We start from the raw sequence: 8,580 nt of genomic DNA, 5'->3' as shown, positions 1-8,580 counted from the left end.
ATCCCCAGTCTTGGGCAGCCTCCTGGCCATTACCAGCTTCTGCTTTGCTAGCTTGGCTCTTTGGCCCAGGAGTGTTTTACACTGAGATGTGGCAGGCTGAGCAGGTAAGGTCATTGCTGAGGGATTACGGGTTCTCCGAATGTATCGTCTCATCAAGTCCTCATTACCATCGTCCTACAAGGAGGTGGTGTTATCCCTGTTTATTGATGGGGTGTGGTACATCTGAGAAGCCACAGGACTTGTCCAGTGTCACAGGCATTAAGTGACAGCACTGGGGTTTCAAACTCAGGGCTTTCTGCTTCCAAGGGTCCTCTTCTCTCCATCCCTCCCCCTGATCTTCTGAGGACAGCGTCCATCCCTGGATGTCCGGATGGAGATGTGATGAACAAATAGGGCATAATCAGTGTGATGGATCTTTAGGCAAAAATGAGCTGAGATTTTTTAGTTGAATTTCATAGTCCAGAGAGGAGAAAAGACTTGACCACATCCATATGGGAAGGTAGCACTGAATATGGGACATGACCCCAAGTTTTCTAACCCTCAGATGAAAACCCCTTCCATTTGTCATTTTGTGGACAGCTTTTGCACCACAGCTACATGCAAGGGACTGCTAGATGCCACCTTCCTTCCACCTGATCTGCAGAGACTTGCATAGCGCACAGCTGCTTGAGTTTGTTCAGTCTTCACTGGGGCGCTGGGCAGAAAGACTTCTCTGCCTAGAGCTGGGTTGGGGGTGGCAGGGCTAGGGGTTGGTATAGATACTGGGGGACAGAAAGGATTTGCCCTGAGCCAGCCCTACCTTGGGCTTTCCAGGTGGCTCAGATGGTAAAGTGTCTGCCTGAAATGTGGGAGACCTGGGTTTGATCCCTGGGTCAGGAAGATCCCCTGGAGAAGGAAATGGCAACCCACTCCAGTACTCTTGCCTGGAGAATCCCATGGATGGAGGAGCCTGGTAGGCTACAGTCTATGGGGTAGCAAAGAGTTGGACACGACTGAGTGAATTCAGCCCTACCTTAGGGAAAGTTGTGTGGCCCTCTGGTCGCTGCTTCCTCCTCCTCCATGGATTCTCAGTAGCCAGGAAGAGGGGCAGTCCTGGGGGTGTCCAGGACACCCATTTTCTGTTCCCCTTCCCAGTGGTGGGACGCAGGCTTGATAAGTGCCTTACAGCAGTTTGACTTTGTTGAGGAGGGGCAGACCAGTGAAGTGTGTCCCCTTCCCCTTGCTCCCTAACCTGGCCCATTCCTCTGCCTCTCTCCTTTCTCTTAGCTCCCCTGGCATACACCTTCATTCCTTGCAGTCCAGAAACACCCTGGAACCACCTTTCCAATTCATCATTGGGTAAACTGAGGGCCTTGGATTAGGTGACTGACTAAGGCTTTGACTCAGTCATTGTCCCCAGGATCCAAGAGCTCTTTCCATCCCCGTTATCTCCCAGCTGGACAGTCCTGGCCAGAGGGCTAACACATGGGGCGGGTCCATCCTCACATCCTGCCCCATGGTGGGGTCTGAGACCTACTGTATTTTGTAGTGAGTTGTAAGGCTTCTGGGACACAACTACTCAAGATTAATAGAGGCCCGGATGGGACTTGAGAGATCTTGAGCCCTCCCTGTGCAGTAGGGGCCCATGTCATCTCTCCATCTCTGCTATCTTCCTACCTCTGCTCTTAGTGCCCTAGCGCCCCAACCTCTCAACTCAAACTCCTGCCTCTGCCTCCTCCATGGTCCGACATTCCCTTTGTCCTCTACACTGAGGGAAGCCTGACCTTCAGTTCCAGATCCAGGGTAGTAACAGAGCTTCTCTATGCCTCAGCTTCTTCCTCTTAAGGTGGGAATAAAAATCAGGTCTATCTCATAGGGCTGTGAGGACAAGCTGAGAGCATGCACATAAAGCATGTAGGACCATTCCTGGAGTGGAGGAAGCCCCTGTCATCATCCAATCTGGTAATAATGATAAAAGCTAACACCGAGTGAGGGATTGCTCTGTGCCAGGCATTGTTCTAAGCATTTCATGTATGAGAGTTCATTTAATCTCCAGTGCAGTTTTCCACGGTAGGTGCTATCATTCCCATTTCAAAGATGGATATGCTAAGGTACACAGGTGTTATACAATGTGCCAAAGCTCACCTTTGCTAGTACTCTGTCAAGCAAGCATTTGAACCCACGTAGTCTGAATCCAGAGTTTGACCTCACCCACTGAGCCATTTTGCCTCCTAAGAAATAGTCCATGCCTCCGCAGTACTTACAGGATAAAGTCTAAATTCTTTAAGCTGCCACTCAAGGCTCTCCTCCCGACACACACACCATAAATCACCTTGAGAACTGAACACCAAGGGTACTCACTTGCTTCCAAGCCCCGGTTTAGGCAGTTTCCCCCACTTGGAATGGCCTCTTCCCACCATCACCACACACACACACACACACACCCCCACACACACACAAAGTCCCTGTATGTCACACGTGTGTGCATGCTAAGTCACTTCAGTTGTGTCTGACTCTGTGCGACCCTATGGACTGTAGCTGACCAGGCTGCTCTGTCCATGGGATTCTCCGGGCAAGAATACTGCAGTGGGTTGCCATACCATCCTCCAGGAGATCTTGCCAACCCAGGGATTGAACCCTGGTCTTTTATGTCTCCTGCACTGGCAGGCAGGTTCTTTACCACTAGCGCCATCTGGGAAGTTGTGGATGTCCACACAGATACAAATCCAGTCTCTCCAGGTTTAACTCATCTCCAAAGCCAGTGGGTTCAAAGTAAACACCTGGAATGGTGTGGTTTGTGTATGATTGTGTGGGGTGAGGGTGGAGGTGGGGGGTGGTTTGGGGGAGAGGGGAAGTTTAGAGGGACATTTCAAGTCTGACCACCCTCATGAGGCTATATGAGACCTTAGAGGTGCCATGAGCCACTGGTTCTTAACCATTTCACCACCTAGGACTGTCCTTTTTAATTATTCCTCCCCATTCTTCTCTTCCCCTTGTGTTCAATCCAAAGGCTTTAAAGATCTTGTCTATCAAAAACTGCATTTGAAAAATATAAAGCAGAGCCAGCAGGGAAGGCTGGTCTCCTGGCAAATCAGATACCACATTTGAGAGGTATATGGATTTTACCTTCTCTCCCTACCCTGCTTCTTCTGAACTTGAGTTTGAATGACTTGATGTGACTTCTGGGCAAACCAGTTGCTGGGGCTGGGCCCCTGCAAATGAGAACAGAAAGATCAGTCTTTTTCTCTCTGCTGTTGGTGTGATTTTATTGTCATGGTCTAGGACTAACTGCAACAGACAATTGATCCTACTGCCCAATTATTGTCAGAAAGCAGTCCTTGAGATCAACTACCTGAAAACCTAGATCATCAGCATTGGTGGACAGCCCCCAGCATTCAATTGGTTTCTCTCCAACAATTTAATACAACAGGTCAAATCATTCAGTTACCTGGGGGTGCAATTTGCAACCAGTTCATCTTGGAGGGTTCACCAGGAAGCTATATTGCCTAAATTAGATGTTCTTGGGGTGTTTTATTGAGAGTTTTTGAGAGTTTTTAAATGGCCACAGTGGCAATTGGTAACGCCTGCTTTGAAAATGTTCCAGACAGAGATGGCTGCAGGCCTGACTCCATGGTGGAGAACTTTGTATGTTGGAGGGAATTCAGAACTGTTTTCAGGGGTATGGTGTCCTCATCCATGGGAACCTTCTGGGCCTTCCTGTGAGAATTTCACTTAGGCCCTCTTGACCCATCGAAGCCCTCCCCTCTGCCAGGCTCTCTAGTTAAGCACACGGCTCTGCCCAGCATCAGTGACTCACCACAGCGACACTCTGGGATCCCTCTGGATAACTTAACATTGAAGCCCCTGATGCCCCAGCCTTATCAAGAGCTCATTCCAGAGAATTAATATTTATGGTAGGCTGTCTACAAAGCAGACTCTCCACCTATCTCCTGGAGTCTTTTATTATTCTTAGTTTAAGGCAGTTCCTCAGTGAGCTGTGTATTTGGAGTGCAACACTGTGGTCTTGCCAGAGGCAGAAAAGTGATTATTAGTTTGGTTCTGGTAACAGAGAGACCTGGGTTTGCATCTAGCCCTACCACTTTTGGCCTGTGTGTCCTTGGGCAAGTGATTTCACCTGATGCTCAGTTTCCTCATCTATAAAGTGGGAAATAGCTATTAATAACAATAATAAAAACCAATAAGAATAATATTAATAATTAATAACAACAATAAAAAATAATGCTCACCTCCTGAGTTGATTTGGGGGATCTATGCCTGGCACATAGTAAATGGTGGCTCTTATTATTTATTTTTATTCTTGGAGAATTGCCCTGGGTCCTTGTAGCAGGTAGCTGGAGGGAATATTGTGAGAAAGTCAGCCTGGTCATTGCTAGCTGCAGGGATGTTATTGAAGACACTGCGTGGTAGCTTCTCTCAGGGTCCTCTTTGTGAAGGGTTAAGGGAAAGATGTGATTTCCTTTCTGACCAGGGAAAGCCATGCTTCCCTGGAACACTTGGTTTATTTTTATGTTACAGATGCTGTGAAGCTTATAATTGATGATGTTTGCCTCTTTAATGTGGCTACCAGGAGAGCTGAGAACCAAATGCAGACTCTAGTAACTATAGAACTTTAGAGAAGGCATTTTGTGTGTGTGTCAATTTTACTTCCGGCTTTATTATTTTCCTACCTCATTTTTCTTTATCTTGATTTCTCTGAAGTACATATTTTATCATTTTCTATTTTATGACATTTGTTCAGCTGTCCCAAATCTTTTGATGAATAACTTGTGATATAAATTAATGTTCTAAAAGGCACCATCATTTGCTGAACGTTTTCTGTTACCAGTGCTTACCAAGAATTAAATTATTTAATCTCACAATCACCCTATCAGAAAGGTACAATTATTATCATTTCTCTTTCATAGATGAGAGAACTGAGGTTCAGAAGGCCAAGTTACTCACTCTAGGTCACACGGCTTGGTAGACCTGGGAAGCAATTTCTACTGTCTGAGTCCAGAGCTATACCATCACTCTGCTGTGTGCCTCTGATAAGTAGGCAGGTTTCTATGGGATGTATGTGTATAGAAGACAGGTTAGATAAATAGGTATAGGCAGGTAAGGTAGGCATAGGTGGCAGACAGTTAGATGAAAGATATGATTAGTTTTTCCATAAGATAACTAGGGTTGCCTTATGGAGGTGATATAATTCTAGCCCAACACAAAAAGAACTTGATGTCTTAGCCTAAATAATCCTACCATAAAGAAATGTTCCTTTTCCCTTAGAGCTTTCAAAAATTGAGATACTCGTGGCTGTTCATTAACACCTTCGCGGACCCCACTTCATTCATGCGTGTATTCATTGTGCAGCTACTCTGTGGCTGGGCACTGGGGACACAGACATAAATAAGGCACGATGGGTCCCCATCCTCAAGGGGCTCCTGATTCACTGAGATAGACATATACGACGACTAGAAATCACGGTACAATTGCTGAAACCCAGGCCTCTCCAGAGTGTTTGGGAAGTAAAAAGGTAGCCAGGGATGGGGAGCAGGAAGTCAGTGAGAGTCAGGAAATGATTTAAGTCATCATCTCATTGAGAAATGCTTCCAAGATGAGGAGTTGAGCTAAGGGTAGAGGATGATTAAGAGTTTGCTAGGCTACAGAAGTGCCAGAGGGCAGACAGAATCACATGGGAAAGGCACAAAAGTGGGTGAGACCAGGGCACTTTGGAGAAGCTGCAAATAATCTATTCTGGTTGGAAGGCAGAAGGTATTTCAGGTGGCCTAAGAGATGAAGCTAGAGAAGTCAGGAGGCCAAATTATGAAGGGTCAAGGCATTTGGAATTCACCTCAGGACTGATGAGGAGTCCTGGAAAGGTTAGAGTCAGGGAAGGGACCAGATCACCTTGTTGTTTTAGAAAGTCATCCACATCCTCAGAACAGAGGGGGAAGGGGTCAAGGCGAGGAGAACAGCTAAGATGTAGTTTCCACTGTCCCATTCTGAGCTACTATTAGATGTGCCGCTCTCTCAGCCAATATTTATTGAGCACCTATTAAGTGCCAAGCACCGTTGTGGGCACTGGAGAGATCTCAGTAAACAACATAGACAAATGTTGTCTATGCCCTCGGAGACACACAATAAACACTAGACATAATAAATAAGTAATCTGTATATTATATTAGAAGGTGATTTGAGTTACAGGAAAAGAGAAAATAGAGCACAATTAGAAGGTTCAAGATTGTCATGGTGGGGCTGGCTTCAGGCCTTATCGAGAACGTGATATTTCACTAAAAATGTGTAGACAGAAAGCAGAGGTCATATGGGGACTCTTCCTGTGTCTGATTCCCACAGACGTTCACTGCCCAGGCCAGTGGACTTGGGCTTTAGCAGTCCTGGGTTCAAGTCCTGTTATGCTGGGCAGGAAACCACCTCTCAGAATTTCCATTTTCTCCTGTGCTCCTTGCCTTATGTGACATGATGGGCACAACAGTGCTTTGTAGTCTGACACAGGCAGGGCCCAGAAGTAAAGTGGTTATCACGAATCTTCTCTCCAGCGTCCCTTCCCAGGCCTCTGGCGACCCCAAGGCTCTTTGCACCTGAGGAGCCAGTGGAAGAGACAGCCGTGGGAGAGTTGCTGACTGTCTCTTGCTCCAGGGAGGGTGAGCGGCTTCTCTCAGCTCCAGAAAGGCTGAAACTGGGCCATGGGCTGGGCCTGTGGCATTGCGGCTGTTGCCTCTACCATGCACCACTGGGCATGAACCCACCATGTGGCAGAGCTGGAAGAAAGCCCTGACAAATGATACAGCTCAGCCCCTATGGGACAGATGGGAATGCTGAGGCCAGGGAGGGCAAGAGACTGACTCACAGGCACACAGGGAGTGATTTAGAAACACCTGGCCTTGGGGTCTAGGTCTCCTAGCTCCCACGTGGATTGAGGTAGAGCCAGGAGACTGCTTTGACCCATATGAGTTTATTCATGGTTATGGACTACCCTGGATTTTTTCTCCTACCGAGGCTTCCTTTGGGGGCTTGGTGCCCACTGCTAAAAATAGCTAACATTTAACATTCTTCCGAGAAAGTTTCACTCATTATCTCATTGAGTCTCTCAACAACCCGACGAAGCACTCCTCTTACCTCTCTTCTTATTGGGGAGGAGACTGAAGCACAGGCAGGTTAAGTGACTTGTCCAAGGTCACACATTAGGAAACAAGGGAGCTGGCTGATTTGGGCAGTTCCGTTCAGAGTCTTTGTTATTTAGCCATTAGGTTATGCAGGTGTGAGATGAGTGTGTGTGTACATGATGGTTGTGTGTGTGAAGATGTTTGAAAGTGTGTTAGGAGGGGTTCCTGGCTAACTCTTGATTGCTCACTCACGCTCTGCACAGGGGTTGCCTGGGGGACAGGGCAAGCTAGCTAAGAGATATTTCCCTGGCAGGCCCCTGTGGGAGCTGGATGGGGGTGCCTGTGGTTCATACGAACCATGACTTAGAACAACACACACAGTGAGAACATGCACAGTTAGCATTTATAGAAGACACCGTTTGCACATGGTTCTCCAACTGTGGTCTCAGGATCAGCAGCCTCGGCATCACCTGGGAACTTGTCAGAAATGCAAATTCCTGGGCCCCACCCTAGTTATACTGAATCAGACAGTCAGGGTGGGGCCCAGCCATCTGTGTTTTAACAAGCCCTCCAGGTAATTCTGATGCATGCTCAAGCGTGAGCTTTAGGACAGATGAGAGGGGCCCAAAGCATGTTGGGGTGCCTGCTTCCAGGTACATGTATGCATGTGCTCAGGGCACAGCAATTTACAGTCTGCAAAGGGCTTTCTCCCCCATAACTTCTGATCTTCTCAAGAATGGGGATCCCGCCCACTTCCCAGATGAGTAAGCTGACATCCAGGGAGGTGAGGTCATACAGCAGTTGGTCACTGACAGACACCAAGCCTGGCAGTCTTCCACCTGGTACCCAGTGCCTATCTTAGATCTTCCCACCCCTGCCCCTATGCTGGTCTAGGGCACCCCCTGCCCACCACAGCCTCTCAGAGAAAAGAGACAATAGAGTGATGGCCGTTCTTGGATTCTTGCCCATTCTGCTCCACTCCCCTCCCCCTCCCTCCAGTCCGCAGCACCTGTAGAACAAGTTCCTTCTTCCCCAGGTGAGTTCACCTGGAAAGGCAGTAGAGAGGCATCCATGGAAGGAGGAGAAGCTCCAGGGACCCAATAGCTGTTTTCTAGCAGATACCTAGAAGTGGATCTGGGGCAGCAGAAGTTTGGGGCTTAGAGTCCGCTGTCCATTTCCTCTGCTGAATATGGGAGCTCCACTGGGGCTGACCAGTCCCAGGGCATGGTGAAAGCCAACTCCTGTCCAGGCCTGTCTTCCTCTCCTACCACATAGCTGCTCTGGGGGCCCTGGCAGGGAAGTGAGGGGCCTATCTAGCTTGCCAGAAGAGTTGGGAGTGACAGGAAGGGACGGGGATAGAGGAGATACCTGCATCCGAGGAAGTAAGGTGTACATACAATCAGTTCAGTTCAGTTCATTTCAGTCGCTCAGTCATGTCCGTCTCTTTGTGACCCCATGAACTGCAGCACACCAGGCCTCC

The sequence above is a fragment of the Cervus elaphus genome, chromosome X (assembly GCF_910594005.1).
Source record: "Cervus elaphus chromosome X, mCerEla1.1, whole genome shotgun sequence".
Lineage (NCBI taxonomy): Eukaryota > Metazoa > Chordata > Mammalia > Artiodactyla > Cervidae > Cervus > Cervus elaphus.
This window is presented reverse-complemented; position numbering follows the sequence as displayed.